Source organism: Artemia franciscana, chromosome 4 (genome assembly GCF_032884065.1).
Source record: "Artemia franciscana chromosome 4, ASM3288406v1, whole genome shotgun sequence".
Taxonomy (NCBI): Eukaryota; Metazoa; Arthropoda; class Branchiopoda; order Anostraca; family Artemiidae; genus Artemia; species Artemia franciscana.
Window position 1 is genome coordinate 56,597,284 of NC_088866.1, and position 26,832 is coordinate 56,624,115.

A 26,832-nucleotide genomic window follows, 5' to 3' on the forward strand; every position below is an offset into this window, starting at 1 on the left:
TTCCAAGGTCAACGGATCATAATTCAGAGATAGCCATTTTATTCAGCGTAGTCGAAAAACCTTATAACTATGTCTTTGGGGATGACTTATTCCCCCACAGTCCCCGTGGGTGGATTCAGGAGGATTTTTGAGTTGCATCAAAAGAATCGCGTTTTAATGCTGATTTTAAATATACAAGATTAAATATACAAGAGGGAGGGGTTACAAGTTCAAAACTTTGACCAGTGCTTACATATAGTAATGGTTATAGGGAAGTGTACAGGCGTTTTCAGGAGGATTTTTTTTTGTTTGAGGCAGGGGTTAAGAAGAGCGGGGTATGCTGGGGGAACTTTCCATCGAGGAATTTTTCATGGGGGAAGACAATTTCCATGAAGGGAGCGCAGGATTTACTAGCATTACTTAAAAAAAAAGAGAAAATAAATATGAAAGTTTTTTTTCAGCTGGAAGTAAGCAGCAGCATTAAAACTTAAAATGAACAGAAATTATTACCCATATGAGGGGCTCACCTCCTCCTAATACCTCGCTCTTTACGCTAAAGTATTTTTAGTAATTTCAACTATTTATTCTGCGGCTTTTGTGATTCAGGGGTCATTCTTAATGAGTTGGGACAAAATTTAAGCTTTAGTGTAAAGAGCGAGGTACTGACGAGGGGGCGAACCCCCTCATATCGATCTATCTTCTATACATATAAAAATAAGTTGTTTGTTTGTGTGTCTGTCGACTGACGTCATTATAAGGATTGAGATGTATGTCGTCATGAAGTTGTTTGTCGACTGACGTCATGTTTGTCAACTGATGAAATTACAGACCGGGACACAAATGACGACCGGGACACATGGAATATAAATGACGACCGGGATGATCAAAGAGAAATTACAGACTGGGACACCGGGACACAAATCACGACGGGAACACAGGGAATATAAATGACGACCGCGACACAGGGACACAACTACAATGGGGACGCCGGGGGCACAGGGGGGATGTATAAATGACGACCGGGACACAAGGAATGTTCGAAGAGAAATTACAGACGGGGACACAAACGACGACCGAGACACCGGGTCACAGGGAATATAAACGACGACCCGGACACTCAAAGAGAAATTACAGGCTGGGAAACCGGGACACAAATTACGACTGGGACATAGGGAATATAAATGACGACCGGGACACAGGGACACAACTACAACAGGGACACCGGGGGCACAGGGGGATATATAAATGACGACCGGGACCCAGGGAATGTTCGATTAGCAATCACCATCAACAAAGCTCAAGGGCAATCATTAGAATAATGAGGTATAGATCTGAATACGGATTGTTTTTCCCATGGACAATTATATGTTGCATGTTCAAGAGTCAGTGAACCTGACATTCTATTTATATGCACAGACAATGGGACAGCGAGGAATGTTGTATATTCGCAAGTTTCACGTAGTTAAAAACATATATATATATATATATACATATATATATATATATATACTAGCTGTTGGGGTGGCGCTTCGCGCCACCCCAACACCTAGTTGGTGGGGGCGCTTCGCGCCCCCCCCAAGCCCCCCCGCGCGCGTAAGTCGTTACGCGCCATAATAGTTACGCGCCATTGTAGTTGTGTCCCTATGTCCCACCTGTGAATATAGATAGATATATATATATGGTTTTAACTACGTAAAACTTGCGAATATACAACATTCTTTGCTGTCCCATTGTCTTTGCATATAAATAGATTGTCAGGTTTACCGACTCTTGAACATGCAACATATAATGGTCCATGGGAAAACAATCTGTATTCAGATCTATACCTCATGATTCTAATGATTGCCCTTGAGCTTTGTTGATGGTGATTGCTAATCGACCATTCCCTGTCCCGGTGTCCCGGTCGTCATTTACATCCCCCTGTTTCCCCCGGTGTCCCCGTTGTAGTTGTGTCCCTGTGTCCCGGTCGTCATTTATATTCCCTGTGTCCCGGGTCCCGGTCGTCATTTGTATCTCGGTGTCCCGGTCTGTATATACATTCGTTTTTTAGTTTATTTTTTCTCCTTTATTTTTTTCCTTTTTTTTTCTTTTTTAGCTTATTTAGATTTTTAGATTTTTTAGTTTTTTTATTAGTTTTTAGTTTTTTTTTCTTTTTAGTTTTTTTGTCCCGGTCGTCATTTATATCCCCCTGTTTCCCCCGGTGTCCCCGTTGTAGTTGTGTCCCTGTGTCCCGGTCGTCATTTATATTCCCTGTGTCCCGGTCGTCATTTGTATCCCGGTGTACCGGTCTGTATATACATTCGTTTTTTAGTTTTGTTTTTCTCCTTTATTTTTTTCCTTTTTTTTTCTTTTTTAGTTTATTTAGATTTTTAGATTTTTTAGTTTTTTTATTAGTTTTTAGTTTTTTTTTCTTTTTGGTTTTTTTGTAGTTTTTACCTTCTTTTTAGTTTTGTTAATTTTTTTTTTTACTTGTGTCCTGGTCGTCATTTATACTCCCTGTGTCCCGGTGCTTTGTTGATTGCTAATCGAACATTCCTTTTGTCCTGGTCGCTTTCTCTTTGAGTGTCGTCATTTATTTTTTTCTTTTTTAGTTCTTTTAGTTTTTACCTTTTTTTGTTTTTTTTAGTTTTTAGTTTTTTTAGTTTTTTACCTTTTTTTAGTTTTTTTAGTTTTTTTAGTTTTTTAGCTTTTTTATTTTTTTTATTAGTTTTTATTTTTTTTGTAGTTTTTGCCTTTTTTTTAGTTTTTTTAGTTTTTTAGCTTTTTTATTAGTTTTTAGTTTTTTTTGTAGTTTTTGCCTTTTTTTAGTTTTTTTAGTTTTTTAGATTTTTTATTTTTTTTATTAGTTTTTAGTTTTTTTTGTAGTTTTTGCCTTTTTTTAGTTTTTTCAGTTTTGACGTCACCTGATCCAGTTTTTTCAGGTGACGTCACCTGATCCACGATCCACAGATCCACAGACAACTTATTTTTATATATATAGATAGTTTTTTTTTTTACTTATGTCCTGGTCGTAATTTATACTCCCTGTGTCCCGGTGCTTTGTTGATTGCTAATCGAACATTCCTTTTGTCCTGGTCGCTTTCTCTTTGAGTGTCGTCATTTATTAGTTTTTTCCCTTTTTTTTTTTTTTTTTAGTTTTTTACCTTTTTTTAGTTTTTTTAGTTTTTTAGCTTTTTTACTTTTTTTATTAGTTTTTAGTTTTTTTTTGTAGTTTTTGCCTTTTTTTAGTTTTTTCAGTTTTTTTTTTTTAGTTTTTTATTGGTTTTTACCTTTATAGTTTTTTTAGTTTTTTAGCTTTTTTATTTTTTTTATTAGTTTTTAGTTTTTTTTGTAGTTTTTGCCTTTTTTTAGTTTTTTCAGTTTTGACGTCACCTGATCCAGTTTTTTCAGGTGACGTCACCTGACACATCCATCCACACATCCATCCACACATCCACAGACAGACAACTTATTTTTATATATATAGATATATATATATATATATATATATATATATATATATTTATCTATTTACAGGTGGGACAGAGGGACACAACTACAATGGCGCGTAACTAATATGGCGCGTAACGACTTACACGCGCAGGGGGGGGCTTGGGGGGCGCGAGACACCCCAACCGACTTTGTGGTGGGGTGGCGCGAAACGCCACCCCAACAGCTAGAATGTAATAAAAACATGAGAATACAAAAGTTCTTTGCGTAAGCCAATTTATAAGTTACGCATATCTTTTACTTATAAAAAGATTCATAAAAAATTAAAAGTTCTAGTTGCCTTTTTAATTAACCGAAAATCGGAGGGCAACAGGCTTCCTCCCCCGCTCTTTTTTTCTCAAAATCATTCGATTAAAATTATGAGAACGCCATTTAGCAAAAAAAAAAAAAAAAAAATACAAATTTCGTCTTAATTATTCCTCTGCAGAGAGCAAAAATCAAAACATGCATTGATTCAAAAACGTTCAGAAATAAAATAAAAAAAACAAGTTTTTTAAATGATAGTAAGGAGCGACATTAAAACTTAAAACGAACAGAAATTACTCCGTATATGAAAGGGGCTTTTCCTTCTCAACGCCCCGCTCTTTACGCTAAAGTTTTTTACTGTTTTAAAATGTAGAGTTAAGAGAAGGAGTCAAACTTTAGCGTAAAGAGCGGGGCGTTGAGAAGGAAAAGCCCCTATCATATACGGAGTAATTTCTGTTCGTTTTAAGTTTTAATGTCGCTCCTTACTTTCATTAAAAAAAAACTTTTTTTTTATTTAATTGCTTAAAAACACAACTAGAACTTCTATATTCTTAGGTATTTCTATATTCTTAGGAACTTCTATATCCTTTGGTCTTTATTACGTATATGAGGGGCTTCACTCCCTCGTCAATACCTCGCTCTTTACATTAAAGCTTAAATTTTGTCCCAGCTCCTTAAGAATGACCCCTGAATTCCCAAGGCCTTAGACTAAATAGTTGAAATTACTGAAAATACTTTAGCCTGAAGAGCGATGTAATTAGAGGAGGTGAACCCCTCATATGCGTAATAATTTCTGTTCGTTTTAAGTTTTAATGATGCTCCTTACTTTCAGTTGAAAAAACTTTTCATATTTATTTTTTCATTGCTTTTTTTAATAATGCTAGAAAATTCTGCGCCCCCTTCATTGAAATTCTCTTCCCCCATGACAAAATACTCCACGGAAAGATCCTCACACGTAACACCTCTCCTCAACTTATACCCCTCCCCGCCCCCAAACCAAAAAAAATCCGCCTGAAAACGTCTGTACACTTCCCAATAACAATATATGTAAACATTGGTCAAAGTTTGTAACTTGCAGCCCCTCCCAAGGGGACTTTAGAAGAGTAATTCATCCTCAGAGACATAGTTATTAGGTTTTTCGACTATGGTAAATAAAATGGATATCTCAGAATTTTGATCTGGTGACCTTGGGGGGGGGAAGTGATCATGGGAGGGGGCCTAGATGCCCTCCAATATTTTAGTCACTTAAAAACGACACTAGAATTTTTATTTTCGTTAGAATGAGCCCTCTCGCGACATTCTAGGACCACTAAATCGATACGATCACCCCTGGGGAAAAAAACAACAACAACAAAACAAATAAACACGCTTCCGTGATCTGTCTTCTTGCAAAAAAAATGCGAAATTCCCCATTTTTGTAGATAGGAGCTTGGAACTTCTACATTAGGGTTCTCTGATACGCTGAATTTTATGGTGTGATTTCTGTTAAGATTGTATGACTTTTAGGGGGTGTTTCTACTTATTTTCTAAAATAAGGCAAATTTTCTCAGGCTCTTAACTTTTGATGAGTAGGACTAAACTTGATGAATCTTACATATTTAAAATCGGCATTAAAACGCAATTCTTTTGATGTAAATATTGGTATTAAAATTCTATATTTTAGAGTTTCGGTTACTATTGAGCCGGGTTTCTGCTTACTACAGCTCGTTACCAAGAACTATTTGATCGTAAGGAAGGGACTCCCATATAGAAGAGAGAACGTGACGAATCGAAAATGCATACCTTGCAGACCTTTTAATCGGTTTTCTAATCGCTGATGGATTCCTTGTCTCATATTCAGGCTCATCTCTCTCAAACACATCAACCAAACATTCAGGTGAATTTTTATGCAATATATCAAACATAAATAGAGCCTTCTATAAATTAAAAAGACCTGAATAGAAACTCCAAACTACAGATAAATCAACGGGTCTTGCTTTAAAAGGGTAAATGATCGCTAGCCAATTGTGAAACATTTCACAATCCACCCCTTGAATTGTGAAACCCCTTAAAATCGTACCCCTTAAAACTTGATGTGTTACGATGGAACAGGTTTCCGTTAACAGTCCAGTTCCCAAGAATGCGAACACACATTCAAGTAAGTGGTTTTGTCACTAACATTGGAAAAAAAAAACACTTTTTTTTAAATCAACAATTTTCAGAGAACTATTTAACATCAAGCGGAATTACCTACCTACTTATGAACTAAAGGGTGTGGAAAATAATATTACAAAATTTCAAGGTTCAACTATACAGTCAAATTAAAACTAGAATACACAGTTAAGATCACATTGAACTTTTCAATAATATAAAAATATGCAAATTGGACTTACTTTTCCAAGTTTTAGAGATTAACTCAAATAATGTTGCTAAGTATTGCTAAGAATAAATTGGCAGACATTCAGTTAGGTTGTTTCCATCTCAATCGTCTGGGACACAAAATTGTAAGTTTTTGTAATCAAGTGTTTGAAACTGGTTTCGACCTTTTTACATATCATATCAATAGCCCCTACAATATTTAATATTATGTACTACCAGATAATGATAGACATTGGAGGTCATATTTCTAATTACTATCTAATTACATTGTGTCTGCATTTATAACCAAGCTCTACTAAAACAATAGCTAAGCGACAGCTATGGTTAGAATTTGGATGGTTGGTGCAATCGAGGACACCAATTTGGGAGGAGAATGCACAGGCCAATTTCCACCTATAGTACGAAAAACAACTTTTTTATAATTTCTTTAAATGAATTCGAAAAAAAATCCCATTAAATTTTTTAGCTCATTTTTTCTTATATCCAGTAAAATAAAAAAGAAAAAAAAGCCTTGCATCCAAAATTTTCATAAATTGCCAGCACTTTCTACAGCCTAATAAAGACGAGAGGCTTCCTGCTTTCAAGTATTTCGCATTCCGCATGCGTGTCAATTATGTGTAATCGTGCCAAATATGACACGAAGTGTGCCATTTGTAGCACGAAGAATTGTGGAACATGTACTTGTTCTTGACATTAATTTTGAAATCTATCTTGCACCCTGAACTCGGAAAACCTTCAAAAGTCCATTCATTATGCTAACATTTTCATCTAGGATGCATAAATCATCAATATAACCTAAGTCTAGGAAAGTTTAGTTCCCGATTTGATTACGGACAAAGTCCATCAAAATGATCCATATAAAGCAACATAACTCCTGATGTAATACGAAGCCATCAACTAACCTCAGGTGCTACCTTCACAGCAGCATTATTGTCAAACAGTTCGTGGTAACGAGCTGTAGTAAGGAGCGACCCGGCTCAATAGTAACCAAAACTCTAAAAAATGGAATTTTTATACCAATAGCTACATCAAAAGAATCGCATTTTAATGCTGATTTTAAATATATAAGTTTCATCAAGTTTAGTCTCACCCATCAAAAGTTACGAGCCTGAGAAAATTTGTCCTATTTTAGAAAATAGGGGGAAACACCCCTTAACGAAAATCACACCATCAGATTCAGTGTATCACAGAACCCTATTGTAGAAGTTTCAAGCTCCTATCTACGAGAATGTGGAATTTTGTATTTTTTGCCAGAAGGCAGATCATGGATGCGTGTTTATTTGTTTGTTCGTTTTTTTCCCAGGGGTGATCGTATCGACCCAGTGGTCCCAGAATCTTGCGAGAGGGCTCATTTTAACGGAAATGAAAAGTTCTAGTGCCCTTATTAAGTGACCAAAAAAATTGGAGGGCACCCCCTCCCATGTTAATTATTTTCCCGAGGTCAACGGATAAAAATTCTGAGATAGCCATTTTATTCAGAGTAGTGGAAAAACCTTATAACTACGTCTTTGGGGACGACTTACTCCCCCACAGTCCCCGTGGGAGGGGCTACAAGTTACAAACTTTGACCAGTGCTTGCATATAGTAATGGTTATTGGGAAGTGTACAGACGTTTTCAGGGGGATTTTTTGGTTGGGGGAGGGGTTGAAAAGAGGGGGATGTGTTGGGGCAACTTTCCATCGAGTAATTTGTCATGGGGAAAGAAAATTTCCATGAAGGGAGCGCAGGATTTTCTAGCATTATTTAAAAAAAATGAAAAAATAAACATGAAAAATTTTTTCAGCTGGAAGTAAGGAGCAGCATTAATGCTTAAAACGAACAGAAATTATTACGCATATCAGGGGCTCACCTCCTCCTAATACCCCGCTCTTTACGCTAAATTATTTTTAGTGATTTCAACTATTTATTCTACGGCTTTTGTGATTCAGGGTCATTCTTAATGAATTTGGACAAAGTTTAATCTTTAATGTAAAGAGCGAGGTACTGACGAGGGGGTGAACCCCTCATATATGACATAAAAACATGAGATTACAATAGTACGGTACGTAAGCTAATTTATAAGTTACGTTTATCTTTTACTAATAAAAACATTCGTAAAAATTAAAAGTTGTAGTTGCCTTTTTAAGTAACCAAAAAATCGCAGGGCAACTAGGCTTCCTCCACCGTTCCCTTTTTTCTCAAAATCATTCGATCAAAACGAACAGAAAGCTTTCTGTTCGCTTTAAGTTTTAATGTCGCTCCTTACTTTCAGCTAAAAAAAACTTTTTTTGAATTTAATTCTCGTACATAGCACTATTCCGTTTAATTCAGTACTCTAGTTCAGTACTGAACTAGTTTTCAAGGTTACAAAATATAAACTAATCGGATTATCTTTTTACATTATTCATGATCTGAGCTAGCTACTGCTTTGAATTAAATGTGCTGTTACGAAGTAACTTGCAGTTACTGAAATAAGTTTTGCAAATTGGGACTGAAATTTTTTGGAGGATTATTTATTGTGGAATTGGCAAACTGTGGGCCCTCTTTGGGAAAGTGCACTGCCAAGTGATACGCAGGAAAGTCTTTTAGGCCGACTTTACACAGGTTGGATGGGAATCCACTTGGATGCAATAGGGAGGCTCGGCCCTCACTTAAAGATAAGTCTTTTTACTCTGTTTATCGACTTCTAAAAATAAGATACTGTTAATGATGCAGGGTTTCACACAGTTTGATGTTGCGCTAGCTAAATTCAAGAACTACCCCCTATGGCCTGTGAGAATTTTGCAAATAGGAAAGGATTCGCACGGAAAGCCCACTTATCTGGTTTCTTGTTAGGGTAGTCATGAGGAATTTAGGTTAATAGATGCGAATTTTCAAGAATACAACCCTAAAACGATAGATTCATCCACGCCTGCTGTCAAAAAAGCAATTGTGGAACTTGATAATACCCCTGAAATTTATGAAACTCTTTCTAAGACCTTTTTAGCCCTAAAAGCAAGTGATAAATTAAGGTCCAACTCAGTATCTTTAAAAATCACCCAAATTTATGACAAATTAGTTGCAACTGAAGCCCAACTGGAGAAGACAAGAAGTGATCTGCTTGAAAATATTACAAAGAAAGTGACTGAAAAGTTCAAAGACCCAAGGTCACACAGTTCGTGGTAACGAACTGTAGTAAGGAGCGATCCGGCTAAATAGTAAACGAAACTCTAAAACACGGAACTTCGATGCTAAAAGATATATCAAAAGAATCGGATTTTTATGCTGATTTTAAAATATATAAGTTTCTTCAAATTTAGTCTTTGTCATCAAAAGTTACGAGCCTGAGAAAATTTGCCTTATTTTGGAAAATAGGGGGAAACATCCCACCGTTGCATTCAGCGTATCAGAGAACCCTACTGCAAAAGTTCAAGTTCCCATCTACAAAAATGTGGAACTTCGTTCCAGGGACTCCCCCACAGTCCCTGGGGGAGGGGCTGCAAGTTACAAACTTTGACCAATGTTTACATACAGCAATGGTTATTAGGAAGTGTACCGACGTTTTCAGGGGGATTTTTTTTGGTTTGGGTGTGGGGTCGTGGGGAGTGGGCTATGTGGGGGGATCTTTCCTTGGAGGAATATTTTATGGGAGAAGAGAAATTCAATGAAAAGTGCACAGGATTTTCTAGCATTACTATTAAAAAAACAAAAATTTAATGAAAATATAAACATGAAAAAGTTTTTTCAATTGAAAGTAAGGAGTAGCATTAAAACTTAAAACGAACAGAGATTATTATGCATATGAGGGGTTCTAAAAATACTTTAGCATAAAGAGCGAGGTATTCAGGAGGAGATAAATACTTCGCTCTTTATGCTAAAGTATTTTTAGTAATTTCAACTATTTATTCTACTGCCTTTCTGATTCAGGGGTCATTCTTAAAAAATTGGGACAAAACTTAAGATTTAGTGTGAAGAGTTAGGTATTAACGAGAGGACAAACCCCCTCATGTATATAATCGAAAATATAAGAATATAAAAGTTTGTTACGTTTTACGAATATGAAAGTTTGTTACGTTAATTCTTAAGTTACGTAAAAATTAAAAGTTCTAGTTGCCTTTTTAAGTAACCGGAAAATTGGAGGGCAAATAGGCCTCCTTCGCAAACCCTTATTTCTCAAAATCGTCTGATCAAAACTAAGAGAAAGCCATTTAGCCAAAAAAAAGAATTATTATGCAAATTTCATTTTAATAATTTATGTTCGGAGAGCCAAAATCAAACATGCGTTAATTCAAAAACGTTCAGAAATTAAATAAATAACTGTTTTTTTAACTGAAAGTAAGGAGCGACATTAAAACTTAAAACGAAAAGAAATTACTCCGTTAATGAAATGGATTGTCCCCTCCGCAATCCCTCACTCTTTACGCTAAAGTTTGACTCTTTGTCACAATTTTACTTTTTAAAACAATTAAAAACTTTAGCGTAAAGAGCGATGGATTGCGGAGGGGACAACCCATTTCATATACGGAGTAATTTCTGTTCGTTTTAAGTTTTAATGTCGCTCCTTACTTTCAGTTAAAAAAAAACTAGTTTTTTTTATTTATCACTGAAAGAGGCTACTGAACTGATAGTCAGCCAGGTTTATGATTCAGTCACGCTCGAGTTTAATCCAAAGTTTGCAAAAATTGAGCAGACTCTAAGCAGTCTGAGAACTCAAATTGAAAATTTGGAGGAGAGGATTAGTAGAATAGAAAAAAAGCTTGATGATTATGATCAAGGGTCCTTACTTGATAGTGCGGTATTTCATGGGGTAAAGCAGTTACCTGGTGTAGACACTCTTACGACAATATTTCCCATTATAAATAGCAGAATGTCTGTGAAAGACCTCTTATCTTATGATTTGATTAATGTATACCGTCTCCGATTGAATAATCCGACTACAGAGCATGAAGAAAGTTCTATTAGAGCTGCTCCGATCGTCGTTAAATTTTCTGGCAAAGATGTAGCCCGTAGAGTGTTTAAAGCAAAAGCTAAACTTGCTTCAACTGGTGTTTTTGTATCGGAGTCTCTAACTAAACGTCGCCGGGACATTTTGAACGCAGCGAAAGACAAGTATGGCCAAAGAAATGTTTGGTCAGATCCGGGTCAGATTTTGGCAAAGCCTAGTGTAGGGTCAACAGTCAAGAAGATCCGTTCTATTACCGACTGTATTTAGTCTTATGTTTTTGCTTGTATTTTCAACTTTTCTTTTTCTCTGCTTTTATGTGTATTTTTCCTTCCTTGCTTTTTTTTATATATAGAGAGATTTATTTTGGTTCGAGATTTCATTTACTCTCGTTGCGTCTATACTGGATGATTTAATGAGCCGACCTTTTCTCCTTGAACAGGTTCTGTCGGCACAAATAGCAACTGATATTGAGCCTTGTATGAACCAACTTAAATTTAAACAGTTGAGAAACAGTGCTTACGTTCAATGTTCGCAGTTAAATCCCGCGGAAGCCGATTTACTGAGTTTATGTGCCTGGAATTGCCACCTAGCCACGTCTTATGAGGATGTGCTGCAATTTCTCTCTGATTCTCAAGGTAAAGTTAGTTTTATTAGTATATGTGAAAGTTTTTTGAGTCAGGAACACTCTGTCTCATTGTACTCTTTTCAAGATTATAATTTGGAGATTAAGAACCGGACCTCACTTTATAGAAGGGGAATTGCGTGTTTGATTTCTAAGTCGTTGACTCACCATGTAAGAAATGATATTGATGTTTGGATAGAGGGTAAATTCGAAAGTTTTAGTCTGGATTTAGATATGGGAAGTAGTAAATTTTTATTAGTGTTATGTATAGACCACAAAGTGCTAGCTCGGAAGAATTTGAACATGGGTTTGATCAACTTGCGCGTGCGGTGTCTCGGACAGGTTTAGATTTTATTTGTATGGGTGATTTTAACTTTGATCTGCTTACGTTGAATGGAGCGAATTTTGATTTTTTTAATTTCATGGTTGCTCATAATATTTTCCCCATAGTAAAGATTCCAGCAAGTGTTATGAGTCATTCAGCCACTCTCATTGATAATATTTTTGTTGGTTCTAAGTATCTGGACCGTAGTTATGCCGATGTGGTTCTATACCCTTGTTCAGACCATTTCCCAGTTGTTGGAGAAGTACCTTGTGGCCAAATAAAAAGAAATAAAATAAAAAAGTAAAGACTAGGTCGTTGAAAAAGGTGAATTTACAGAGGTTTGGCGAAGAGTTGAGTACCATTGATTTTAGTGAGATTATGGATATGAAAGATGACTCTTCTGATGCATTTGATCGTATGATGGGGGTCGTACAGCTAATGTATGATAAGACTTGCCCAGTGAAATTCTTGAAAAGCCCATTCTTGAAGCCCTAGATAACTATTGAAATTCTTAAAGTGTCAGATTAAAGAAATCAAGCGTATGTGGAATATTTAAACAGTGAATGTGCCAAGAAACTTACCTTACCTTAGACCTTAGTTCCTCCTGTGCCGCCAGAGGCACCCAGGGCATCCAAAAAGAGCCGCCAGTCGTCCCTCATATGTGCTGCTGCCCAGACGTCTTCCCACTGGGGTTGGACTATCGCATTGATGTGTTTTAAGTCCCGCTGGTACGTACGACGAAGTGTATTCTTCGGCTTCCCTCTTCTTCGGGTTCCCTCTGGTTGCCACTCCAGTACAGTTCTGGGGAGTCTATCTCCCGCCATACGGATAACATGCCCCAGGTAGCGCCATCTTCGTTGGCGTATGACATCTGTTACCAGGGGCTGGCGCGAGATAGACCGAACAGTCTGGTTGGTTATGTGGTCTCTCCAGTTAATGTTCAGTATTCTGCGAAGACAGTTGTTCTCGAAGGCAAGAATCCTCTTTTCTTGGTGTTGGTTTAGTTTCCAACATTCACAGCTATAAAGAAACTGGAAGAATTCAAAATAAAATGCAATAAAGTAAACTCGATGAGAAGAAAATTTAAAAAATAATACTTTGCCAACCAATTGAGTTTAAATTAGGATAATACAAAAGGAATTTGGAAAGTTATTAATGACCTATTGGGAAAGAAGAAAGAAGCTCCACCTAAATCGCTACTGATTCAAGGAAAACTTGTTAATGATGAAATAATTATCACGACTAAATTTGCTGAGTTTTTTTCAAGTGTTGGGCAAAATGTACAGGTGCAAGAGTTAGTGAATTTTAATAACGATTTAATGAAAGATGAATTTGTGGATGATAGAGGAATTGGAAATGAAATTGAATTTCAGCCTTGTACTGGAGATGAAATTCTGAAGGTTGTGAAAACAATCAAATCGAATTCAGCAGGGACAGATGGCATTAATCTGAAAACTTTTAAGTCAGTGATTTGTTATTTAATGCCATGTCTAGTCCATATAATCAATGTTTCCCTCCAAACCGGTATATTCCCTGACGCGCTTAAAAGGGCGAAAGTAATCCCCCTTCACAAAGGTGGCTCTAAGCTAGAAATTGAAAATTATAGACCAATATCAATCCTACCCTTGTTTTCGAAAATATTTGAAAAAATTGTGCATAAAAGGCTTTATGATCACCTTATGAAAACGGGGATGTTAAGTGAAAACCAGTTTGGCTTTAAAAAAGGTCACTCGACGTCGGATGCCGTGCATTCCCTTTGTGATACTGTAAATAAATGCTTTGAATGCGGTGAAATCCCTTTGACTGTTTTTAACGATTTTAGAAAAGCGTTCGATACAGTGGATTTTAATATTCTACTCAAACGTCTACAATCCCTTGGAGTTCGTGATAACTATTTAAAGTGGTTTCATAGTTTTCTAAGTGGTAGATATATTCAAGTTGTATTAAATGATGTGTTTTCTTCTCCTTTTCAAGTGAGGTGTGGCGTATCTCAGGGATCTGTTTTGGGACCACTTCTGTACCTTGTGTATGTTGATTCAATGCGTTTCTACTTACCTGAGTGTTGCGGATGATACTGCTTTAACTGTGTCTAGTAGATCTGTTGATGATTTGTTGTTGAAAGTAAATAGGGTATTAAAGACATTTTTTGTATTTACAAGTTTGAGCCTTTTGTCAGTAAACGTTAATTAAACTAATTTTATGATTTATAGGCGAGTTGGTAAGCCTCCATGTGTTGATAAAAATAGATTTTTTAACGGTAGGCCTTTGTCACAGGTGCATGAAGGGCATTATTTGGGATTCCAGCCTGATTGTAATCTATCTTGGAAGAACCATAGTGATCTTGTTGCAGCTAAAGTTGCTAGAGGTTTGGGAATTTTGCGTCGATTAAAGCATGTTTTACCATTATCAGTTCTTTTACTATTATATCACATCATTTTTGCGCTTTATATTTCTTACGGTTGTGTCCTTTGGTCTAGTAATTCCTATGCAAATTTTAAAAGAGTGCAGATCCTACAAATTAAAACAGTACGTCTTCTTGGTAATTATGTAGAAAATGTGAATGATACCGCGTCTTGTTTTAAGAAATTACTAGTGCTTAACATTGCTCAGATACGAGATTATCAAGCTGCTGTTTTTGCGTATCGATGTTGCAATGATGTATGTCCTCCAGTTTTTACCAGTTTTTTTCGAGCAAATCGTTCACTCCATGGGTATGAGACCAGAGAGACAGATAATTTTATTGTTGAGTACCGACACACCAGTATTAGCTCCGGCTATTTGGAACGATATCCCAGCTGGCATTAGGGAGGCAGAACATATTGAGTCATTTAAAGTAAAATTAAAAAAAAAATTGGAAGTGGGGAGTTAATTTCTTTTTTTTCTTTTTTTTTATATATACTATCATTGTTAGCCTTTTTTATGTATATTCTGGTATTAAGGGGTAATTGAGTGAGAGTGTTTTTGTCCTTCTTTAATATTTTTTTTTTTTTTTAATTAATTAGGTTGAGAATTAGAGGATTGCAGCCGTCCAACATAAGGCTGTTTGAGCCTTCCCCCGACCGTTTTGTGTATTTATGCTTTTTGTAATTTAGTAGTCAATAAAGAGTTCATAAAGTAATGTATTTATCTGGTATACTATACAAGGATAGGACCTTCGCTAAAGCTCTTCTATTAGCTGAATCAAACGCTTGCTCATAATCTATAAAACTGAGTACTAAAGGCTTTTGATTACTCAGGTACTTCTTAAGTATTAATCTAGGATAAAAATTTGGTCGGCACATCCTTTATTCTTCTTAACACCACACTGTTCTTTTATAAAAAAAAAAATTATCTACAGCATCTCTAAGCCTAAATGTATCATCATACTATGTAATTTACATCCTATAGAAACCAGATTAATGCCTTTATAATTAACACACTCGCTTTTGTTACTTTTTTATGAAGGAGTTTAATTAGAGTTTTTTGCCAAATCGCTAGGTATTTCCCCTTTTTCGAAATCATGTTCATGATCTTCAGGAAGATTTCTTTAACCTCACAACCAGCGTGTTAAAAAAAGAAATGTATATTTCCCGAAATATCAGCACCTGGGGCATTTTAATCCAATTGTACTGTCTCGAATGTTTCGTCACAAAATAAATCTTTCTTCACATCCAATGCATCATAAAGATTTTTTTTCTTTTCTTCATCTTTTCCTGTAACTCTATCACGTTACAGCACATTCTGGAAATGTTCTGCTCACCTCTCTTTAACACTTTCCTTCTCACTAATTGTGGTCCCGTTTCTGTCTCCAATTAAATAAAAAAATATGTTTTTTAACTGAAAGTAAAGAGCGACATTAAGACTTTATAAGACTTTATATTATAAGACGGTGTCATATAAACTTTGGAGGGACTCAATGAATTGGTATTCAGGTTTCTTAATACGCCCCGCTCTTTACGCTAAAGTTTTTTACTATTTTAAAAAGAAGAGTTGAGAGAAAGAGTCAAACTATAGCGTAAAGAGCGGAGCGTTGATGAGGAAGCAGCCCCTTTCATATACGAAGTAATTTCTGTTCGTTTTAAGTTTTAATGTCGCTCCTTACTTTCAGTTGAAAAAACTTGTTTTTTTTATTTAATTTTATTAAAGAAACAATATGACCGATGCTTATTTAAGCAAATAGTACAAATAGTACTATTTAAGCAAATAGTACAGCAAATCTTAGTACACGAATTTTCAAAAAAAAGAAAAGGAAAAAAAATATGGTGCCGTCTTCAAGAAAAAAGTTATGCATGCACACATATACACGATTGCTCGTTTAAAGACATATCTGCGTAAGTGTGTGTCTATGTGTTTTAATGAGGTGGTTTTTCCCTTGGGGCTAGAAAGAGGGAGGTATTTGGTTATTAATTTTTTTTGGGGGGGAGGGGGTAATTGAGAGGTAAGATTTTGTCTGAGAGTAAAAGCACTGATCATGTTGTCTGTATGCCCAAAATGTAAACACTGTGGTTCTCGGTGTGGCGTCCAGGAATAGACATTCAAATATTTTAGATATATGTTTTTATTCGTTGATAAACCCACTAAACTTGAAACTTAAAAACTTAAACTAATGATACATCGCCCAAACTGTCTGAAAGGGGAAATTTCTGTTTCTGATTAAATTGAACGGTGTTTGCCTGGTAAAGCCTTCGAAAGGGCGGTCTCTCAAGATGTTCTGTCTACCTGCTAGGAAATTGCAGAAACAAAACTCGGGGAATAATCATCAACTGAGCAATTTGGTCCCTTTGGGAGTTATCTGTGTACGCATTCACTATGATTAAAAAGTTCGCCGACCAAGTAAAAATTGGAGTGTCTTTATCAGTGATGGTTTTTAGGAAGTCATATTCTATTGGAATTTTACAATCTTTACTATAATCTCTGTCTCTGTTTTTCTGTTTAATTTGTCTGATTTTGGCAGTTATTCAAAATCGAGTTCTGCCTGAAATGTTTCTATGATTATTGTTTTCATAATATGGCATCTTAGTAAATATCATTGCGTCTACTATTTTACAATATTTATGTTATCATTACGCACTATGAAAGTATAAGAACTAGTCAATAATCAACCCATTAGCGTTGACTTGAGTGGCATCAATTCATAAAAATTTAGTGGGGGGAGGGTCATAAAATATAATTCGCCATTTCTAGAGGGGTAAAGTTATCATTTTTTTTTTTTTTCAATGAAAATACAAAAAAAGTATTTTTCAATGAAAACACACCAAGTTTTTTCAAAATCTAGGGGGTAAGAGCGAAAAATTCAGGCTCCCTACTTTAAATGTCGCTACTAATTGAATTGATAAAAATCATTTCGTAGCTCATTCCTATGGAAAAGCTTGTTTAAGAAGCTTGATAGGGATTTTAGGAGGGTTATAGAGGGCTTATTTGATTTTAAGATGATCGTTCGAGTACCCTCTTACAAGGTAAAATATAATTTACAAACAAGTGGCACCTTCCTGTGCCCTTTTTCCTAACATACCCTCAAAACCCGATCAAAACTTTTAAGTGTCGGTTAAAAACTTCCAGATGAGTTCTCTCTTGAGTAATTAATTTATTCGCATTAATTGATCTTTATGGTTAAAATTACGTATTTTCTCAACATAAATGCTTAAGCTCCATGATTTTAAGTATGTTTTTCAGTGTATTTCGGAAGATAGAAAATTAAGACTCCCCGATCCCCCAACAAAGATTTTTCCCCATCTAGACTTTGAAAAATGCATTTTTTGGTATTTTCATGAAGAAAAGTGAAAAAAATTACCTCCTTAGATTATGAGAAATGTATTTTTCCCCAGCCCTAATTTCGGTGAATTCAATGAACTGTGTTCTGCATGTTCAATACGTTCCATCTTTCAGGGGGCCTTTCAAGTTAGGAGGTTCTTAATAAAATAAAATAATGCGATGAATATAATATGAATTAATTGAAATAACCATCAATAATACAATGAAACTGTAGCATTTCCTCTGATAAGCCAGAACTCCATGGCTAAAATTTATTCCAATAGACTATTAAGCTAGAGAATAATTAGTTTTTATAAAAAACGATTTTCTGGCAAAAGTAAAGGGCGAAGTTGAAATTTGAAACGAATGAAAATTACTCCTTCGGAGTTTATGCAACATATATCTGAAAAACTTTTTTGAACAAACTCGTAATATTTTCCTGTATTTTTTAGAATTCTGGAAACTAGAATATTACTGAAACTATGCTGGCTTGAGTTTATTAGAAAATTTTTTCATTTCGTGGTCGGTAAAATACGATCGAGAGCCTTATGAATAAGTATTTTACTTTCTGTAGGCCACATAAAGATTTTCATCCTCCTATTTCTGTTTTGTTGCGCTTCACGTTGTCAGAACAGCGGTAGTTATCAGTATAAATATAAAAAAAATGCATTAATATATAAAGTATTAATATAAATTATTATAAATATAATTAATGTAATAATATACAATATATAAAATATAAAATGCAATATAAATAAAATATAATAAAAAAAAATCTATATATAAAAAATAAAGTCTAAATAATATAAAGTAATATGATATGAATATAAAAATAATAAAATATAATTAATATAAATTATTAATATGAAGAAATATAAAGAAATTAATGTAAAGAAATGCTACAAATCAGTGTAGTTGAAACAGTTTTTTAAATATATTTTGCACAAAACGCCAAGCCATAATTGTAAATTGATCGGTAGCGTTCTGCTTTTTTAGTTTCTCTGCCTTAGAATCAAATTGAAGGAATTTACTTAGAAATTTTGACAAAATTTGAATATTCAATTTTCAATGAACAATTGGTCTGTTGAATAAGTCCTTAACAATAGAGTCACAACAGAATTTTGGGTGGATGGAAAGGGGTATTATCATGGTTAAAGTGATTAAGAACGGTCCGCAGCAAAAAAAATAAAAATAAAAAAAAACATTTTAGAAGTTTGAAAACAAAATTGCCATCTGTAGCTGATCCTGGAATAGTAACTATTATCTCGACTAGTTTTCATAGAAAAAGTTTGTTGTGAAAACAAATTTGCGGGAATATCTAAAAAATAGACTGAAACCTCTCAAAAGCATCTTCGGATCGACATCAAAAATGTATCTTTGGAATTGCCACCGACAAAAATCTCATACAGGAAACTTACAGTAACTTGGCTAGGACAACAAGGAAAAATACTTTTTTTTTACCTGGCAAGCACGAATGTTTACTCTTTTTTTCTTACTTTCATCACTGCTGATGAAGGACAACGTAGAGGGCTGTTTAAGGGTTTGATTGAAAGTATAGTACTGTAAATGCACTTTTTGACAAAAACTGCATCGGAACACTCTCCCCGATTCTGCATGGAACTGCCAAACGTTTGATATTCTCAAAAAGTATATAAGAGAATTACTCGTAAATATTTAAGGTTTTTTACCGGATTGTTAATAAATTGTAAATAATTCTTAAAAGATACAGAGCCAGGGTTGCCAGGGCGGACGGTTACAAGAGTGCTACACGTGCCCAAATTTGCGTGCTACACGGCAATTTTTGGTGCTACAGTCAAAAGATGCGCAAAATCAGAATGAGCTCCCACAGGTTCCTATAATTTTAAGACAAGACTACTGATGACGATAATTTTAGCTGACGCACTTGACAATAGAGTTACCCACTTTCAGGACTTGTAAGCTTCCCATAATTGAAATGGAGTAGAAAAAAGTGTGTTATGTTTAAGAGTTTAAAGTGAATTATATCATTATTTTCAGATAGAAGTATTCTAAATTTAAAACTCTTTTCTCACTTCTAAATTTAATTTATTCTGAACTCAAAACTCTTTTCATCGTTTTTTAATAAAAGTATTCTAAATTCAAAGATCTTTTTTTACGGTTTTGGTTACCATTGGTAAGAGTTACTCCTTTTTTACAGCTCAATACTACGAACCGCTGGATTCTTGCTATTTTAATTAGCTTTCGACTCAAGTCTTTTTCAATAATTAAATTAGAAATCGTGTATTTGCTCAACTGTCAAACTAAAGCAAGTGGCAAGTAGATTTAAAATACTTCTCTATTGAGTGATTTTTAACAGTCATATTCACGTATTTGCCAATTATTTGTTAATTTAAATAATAACTATTTTATCTGGCTCATAAATAAAGATGGAGAAACTGATAGTTGTAAAGTAGTTTATTGAATAAATTGAGACATGTTAGTTAGAATGTAATTAACGCTACTTGACAGGGAGTAGGTTAAAAATCAATTACGACTGGATCTGTATACGTAGTCATAATCATTATTGCCTCCAGTTGTTTATGTTACAAAAATATTATTGACGATGACATTTTAGCTGACTCCTGACATCAGAGTTACCATCTACCAGACTTGTCAGCTTTTCAAAAATTATATAAACTATCCTAGATTTTGAATGTTTGGACATTCATTATTGCAAGATTTATATTACAATTTTTGTACAAAAGTCTTCTAAATTTAATACAATGTACGAACAAAGTAAAAACTTTAAAATATATTTTAAAAATTCTATGGAATACCCTTATTGTTCATAAAATGTTTATAACATTATAATATGTAATAATCCAGCCTCAAAGGGATTTTAAACATATAAATACATGTAATAGACATTTTAAAATAAAAATTAAAGAGTGTCAACATGCACACAGTCGCTACCTGACCATCTCAATTACTATACAGAAACCGGTTCTCTTTGTATTGCTCATTCTTTTTAAGTATAATCCTCTGTACCAGATATTTTGATGAAACTGAATTAAAAGCATAAAATTAATATTACCCTTCTTCGTCGTGTTTAGTTTGATTTTCCAGTCATTTTTTCTAAATATATTCTCCTCTACTAGTGAAGGAAAAACTCCATTAAACAAGAAATGAATCAAAAAATGTCGAACATTGTTGCCCCAGCCAAAATTTAAGTAAATTTGGATTAGGAATTCCTCCATAATCCCGCACATGTAATTTCAAACAACCAGGAAACACAGTAGAAATGTTGTTTTTACAATATGCCAATTTACAATGCCAATACATTCAGGTATTGGCGAAATGTTGTTTTTTTCTAGGGGATGGCAACCCCTCCTAAAGTGCCGCGAAATATTAAAATTCTATGTTTTAACGATAAACACCTAATAGTTTAAAACAGTTCCATAGGATAATCTTCGATTGGTCGTAAGTAAGAACACACAAAATCGGATGCAACATGTAATTATTTGTGAACTGCGGGTTGGACGATTCTTATTGGGTGTGGAAAAAAGGTCTTACTTTTGCCTCTTCATAATACTAATTCACTATTCTCATTTTGTTTTCCTTTTAGAAAAATTAGACTTCTATACTTTTGTGTTATGTGTATCTATAAAGCTTCTGTTTTATATGGGTAGTCAGCATGGTTTCGGGCCCTCTCCTTTTGCACAGCGTCAATTACTAATCAAACAGTGCCTAAGGGTACATCTGCAGGACATTTTGACTCTTTATTAAATTAACTTTTATTTCAGCTGAAATTATGAAGTAAAATTGAAACTTAAAACGAACGCAAGCTATTCTATACATGAGGGGGTCTTCCACTCCCTCAACCCCTTTACTCGTCACACTAAAGTCTTATAGTGCTGCAAAAAAAGCTTCTTGCTCTAGTTGAACGGCCTCTGTTTTTAATTTTTCGTTCTTAAAGAATTGGGACGAAAAGTCAAACATCCAATCAAAATTTTGAGACAGCCATTTTGATCAACGGTGTTGATAGTTCCGGAAATTATGTCTTTGGGTATGACAACCCCCCTCCCCCATCCATCGGGACAAGGGTTTTAAGTTATGCTTTAAAGGCATATAAGATTTTCTATAGAAAATTTTGTCGTAGAAACTTCAAAAAGGGCTCATTCAATTTTTTATTTAGGGATTTGGGGATTTTTAGGGATCTTCACAATTCTTCTGGAGTTTTTAAGGAATTTCTACGTTTTGTTTCTAAATCCCGTGATTTTCAACGATATAGTGCATAGATTTAATATTCAATCGAATAAATCATAAGGAAGCTAACTAAAAAAAAAAGCGAAAACAGCGGTCCATTACACCTCCCAATACGTGCCAAATTAGTATTTATGCAAATATACCGCCTTTGAAACTTCTGATTTCTCACTGTATCATATATAGATCTCAGAGCGTTATAATTAAGACGATAAGCGAACCTAGTGAATCGAAATCTGCAAATATGTTCTATGCTTCTTATTTCACAACTTCTTATTTGCTCAGGTCAATTTTTTTCTTCATATTTAAGGTTTTTTACTCTCTATAATCGATCAGTTCCAAATTAGATTTTCTTCTGTTAAAACCTTTGAAAGTAGACTGGATATGAATACATCCTCTACATCTGCAAGCAGATCAGAAATAGAGCTATTGAAAAAAAAGGCAGGTATAAATTGAATACAATTTTCCGAACGAAAAAAAGAAATTATTGAAAAAGAAAATACGACTTGGTGCTTTTCACATAGGATTCGTAATATAACTAGACAGGTTAAACGGATTATTGTTTGATGACTGAACTCGGTTGGGAGTAAGGGGGTGGGGTATCTCTTCTGAGTTAGTGGTTTTAGTTTTTACTTTTAATATCTAATCAATACTCCAATAATTCTCCAAATTCTCTTGTTTATAATTGAAATGCGTAATAAGCGCGAATAACTTCCTGTTCTATAGAGGTTTCAAGCTCTTATACGCACAAAACGTTGAATTTGCATTTTTTTTTTTTTTTTTTTTTTTTTTTTTTTTTTTTGTGCCAGAAGAAAGATCATGGATGTTTGTTTTTTCCCAGGGATGATTGCATCGAGCCAATACTCCTAGAACACCGGACGAGGGCTCATTTGAATGCAAATTGAAATTTCTAGTTCTCTGTTTTGTGTGACAAAAAGAAATGGAGGGCAATCAGCCCCCCTCACACGTTTCTTTTTTTCCTTTTAGGGCTAAAAAAGTCTTAGAAAGAGTTTCATAAATTTCAGGGGTATTATCAAGTTCCACAATTGCTTTTTTGACAGCAGGCGTGGATGAATCTATCGTTTTAGGGTTGTATTCTTGAAGATTCGCATCTATTAACCTAAATTCATCATGACTACCCTAACAAGAAACCAGATAAGTGGGCTTTCCGTGCGAATCCTTTCCTATTTGCAAAATTCTCACAGACCATAGGGGGTAGTTCTTGAATTTAGCTAGCGCAACATCAAACTGTGTGAAACCCTGCATCATTAACAGTATCTTATTTTTAGAAGTCGATAAACAGAGTAAAAAGACTTATCTTTAAGTGAGGGCCGAGCCTCCCTATTGCATCCAAGTGGATTCCAATCCAACCTGTGTAAAGTCGGCCTAAAAGACTTTCCTACGTATCACTTGGCAGTGCACTTTCCCAAAGAGGGCCCACAGTTTGCCAATTCCACAATAAATAATCCTCCAAAAAATTTCAGTCCCAATTTGCAAAACTTATTTCAGTAATTGCAAGTTACTTCGTAACAGCACATTTAATTCAAAGCAGTAGCTAGCTCAGATCATGAACAATGTAAAAAGATAATCCGATTAGTTTATATTTTGTAACCTTGAAAACTAGTTCAGTACTGAACTAGAGTACTGAATTAAACGGAATAGTGCTATGCACGAGAATTAAATTTAAAAAAAAGCTTTTTTTAGCTGAAAGTAAGGAGCGACATTAAAACTTTAAACGAACAGGAATTACTTCGTATATGAAAGGGGCTGCTTCTTCATCAACACCTCGCTCTTTACGCTAAAATTTGACTCTTTCTCTCAATTCTGCTTTTTAAAACAGTAAAAAACTATAGTATAAAGAGCGGGGCGTTGATGAGGAAGCATCCCCTTTCATATACGAAGTAATTTCTGTTCGTTTTAAGTTTTAATGTTGCTCCTTACTTTCAGCTAAAAAAAAACTTGTTTTTTTAATTTAATTTCTGAACGTTTTTGAATCAATGCATGTTTTGATTTAGGCTCTCCGCAGAGGAATAATTAACACGAAATTTGCAAGTTTTTTTTGCTAAATGGCTTTCTCATAGTTTTGATCGAATGATTTTGAGAAAAAAGGGAACGGTGGAGGAAGCCTAGTTGCCCTGCGATTTTTTGGTTACTTAAAAAGGCAACTACAACTTTTAATTTTTACGAATGTTTTTATTAGTAAAAGATAAACGTAACTTATAAATTAGCTTACGTACCGCACTATTGTAATCTCATGTTTTTATGTCATATATGAGGGGTTCACCCCCTCGTCAGTACCTCGGTCTTTACATTAAAGATTAAACTTTGTCCAAATTCATTAAGAATGACCCCTGAATCACAAAAGCCGTAGAATAAATAGTTGAAATCACTAAAAACAATTTAGCGTAAAGAGCGGGATATTAGGAGGAGGTGAGCCCCTCATATGCGTAATAATTTCTGTTCGTTTTAAGCATTAATGCTGCTCCTTACTTCCAGCTGAAAAAAACTTTTCATGTTTATTTTTTCATTTTTTTTTAAATAATACTAGAAAATCCTGCGCTCCCTTCATGGAAATTTTCTTCCCCCATGTCAAATTCCTCGATGGAAAGTTGCCCCAACACATCCCCCTCTTTTCAACCCCTCCCTCAACCAAAAAATACCCCTGAAAACGTCTGTACACTTCCCAATAACCATTACTATATGCAAGCACTGGTCAAAGTTTGTAACTTGTAGCCCCTCCCACGGGGACTGTGGGGGAGTAAGTCGTCCCCAAAGACATAGTTATAAGGTTTTTCCACTACTCTGAATAAAATGGCTATCTCAGAATTTTTATCCGTTGACCTCGGGAAAATAATTAACATGGGAGGGTGTGCCCTCCAATTTTTTTGGTCACTTAATAAGGGCACTAGAACTTTTCATTTCCGTTAGAATGAGCCCTCTCGCAAGATTCTAGGACCACTGGGTCGATACGATCACCCCTGGGAAAAAAAACAAACAAACAAATAAACACGCATCCGTGATCTGCCTTCTGGCAAAAAATACAAAATTCCACATTCTCGTAGATAGGAGCTTGAAACTTCTACAATAGGGTTCTCTGATACACTGAATCTGATGGTGTGATTTTCGTTAAGGGGTGTTTCCCCCTATTTTCTAAAATAAGACAAATTTTCTCAGACTCGTAACTTTTGATGGGTGAGACTAAACTTGATAAAACTTATATATTGAAAATCAGCATTAAAATGCGATTCTTTTGATGTAGCTATTGGTATCAAAACTACATTTTTTAGAGTTTTGGTTATTATTGAGCCGGTTCGCTCCTTACTACAGCTCGTTACCACGAACTGTTTGACAATAACGCTGCTGTGAAGGTAGCACCTGAGGTTAGTTGATGGCTTCGTATTACATCAGGAGTTATGTTGCTTTATATGGATCATTTTGATGGACTTTGTCCGTAATCAAATCGGGAACTAAACTTTCCTAGACTTAGGTTATATTGATGATTTATGCATCCTAGATGAAAATGTTAGCATAATGAATGGACTTTTGAAGGTTTTCCGAGTTCAGGGTGCAAGATAGATTTCAAAATTAATGTCAAGAACAAGTACATGTTCCACAATTCTTCGTGCTACAAATGGCACACTTCGTGTCATATTTGGCACGATTACACATAATTGACACGCATGCGGAATGCGAAATACTTGAAAGCAGGAAGCCTCTCGTCTTTATTAGGCTGTAGAAAGTTCTGGCAATTTATGAAAATTATGGATGCAAGGTTTTTTTTTATTTTTTATTTTACTGGATATAAGAAAAAATGAGCTTAAAAATTTAAAGGGATTTTTTTTCGAATTCATTTAAAGAAATTATAAAAAAGTTGTTTTTCGTACTATAGGTGGAACTTGGCCTGTGCATTCTCCTCCCAAATTGGTGTCCTCGATTGCACCAACCATCCAAATTCTAACCATAGCTGTCGCTTAGCTATTGTTTTAGTTGAGCTTGGTTATAAATGCAGAAACAATGTATAAGATAGTAATTAGAAATATGACCTCCAATGTCTATCATTATCTGGTAGTACATAATATTAAATATTGTAGGGGCTATTGATATGATATGTAAAAAGGTCGAAACCAGTTTCAAACACTTGATTACAAAAACTTACAATTTTGTGTCCCAGACGATTGAGATGGAAACAACCAAACAGAATGTCTGCCAATTTATTCTTAGCAATACTTAGCAACATTATTTGAGTTAATCTCTAAAACTTGGAAAAGTAAGTCCAATTTGCATATTTTTATATTATTGAAAAGTTCAATGTGATCTTAACTGTGTATCTTAACTGTGTATAGTTGAACCTTGAAATTTTGTAATATTATTTTCCACACCCTTTAGTTCATAAGTAGGTAGGTAATTGCGCTTGATGTTAAATAGTTCTCTGAAAATTGTTGATTTAAAAAAAAGTGTTTTTTTTCCAATGTTAGTGACAAACCACTTACTTGAATGTGTGTTCGCATTCTTGGGAACTGGACTGTTAACGGAAACCTGTTCCATCGTAACGCATCAAGTTTTAAGGGGTACGATTTTAAGGGGTTTCACAATTCAAGGGGTGGATTGTGAAATGTTTCACAATTGGCTAGCGATCATTTACCCTTTTAAAGCAAGATCCGTTGATTTATCTGTAGTTTGGAGTTTCTATTCAGGTCTTTTTAATTTATAGAAGGCTCTATTTATGTCTGATATATTGCATAAAATTCACCTGAATGTTTGGTTGATGTGTTTGAGAGAGATGAGCCTGAATATGAGACAAGGAATCCATCAGCGATTAGAAAACCGATTAAAAGGTCTGCAAGGTCTGCATTTTCGATTCGTCACGTTCTCCCTTCTATATGGGAGTCCCTTCCTTACGATCAAATAGTTCTTGGTAAGGAACTGTAGTAAGCAGCAACCCGGCTCAATAGTAACCGA

General features: G+C 34.9%; 1 long non-coding RNA gene across 6 annotated transcripts in view; it reads left to right on the forward strand.

Moving 5' to 3' along the window:
- LOC136026645 (uncharacterized) overlaps positions 1 to 26,832 on the forward strand; it is a 580,251-nt gene that overhangs the window by 539,428 nt on the left and 13,991 nt on the right. The window contains exon 1 of one of the 6 annotated variants that reach the window (XR_010617363.1): positions 6,000 to 6,197. The exons of 3 other annotated variants lie outside the window; for them this stretch is intronic. This is a non-coding gene — a long non-coding RNA (uncharacterized LOC136026645). Of the gene's footprint in view, positions 1 to 5,999; positions 6,198 to 26,057; positions 26,141 to 26,193; positions 26,271 to 26,832 lie in introns of those variants that run through there. 2 more of the 6 variants (XR_010617361.1, XR_010617362.1) reach the window with 2 other exon arrangements.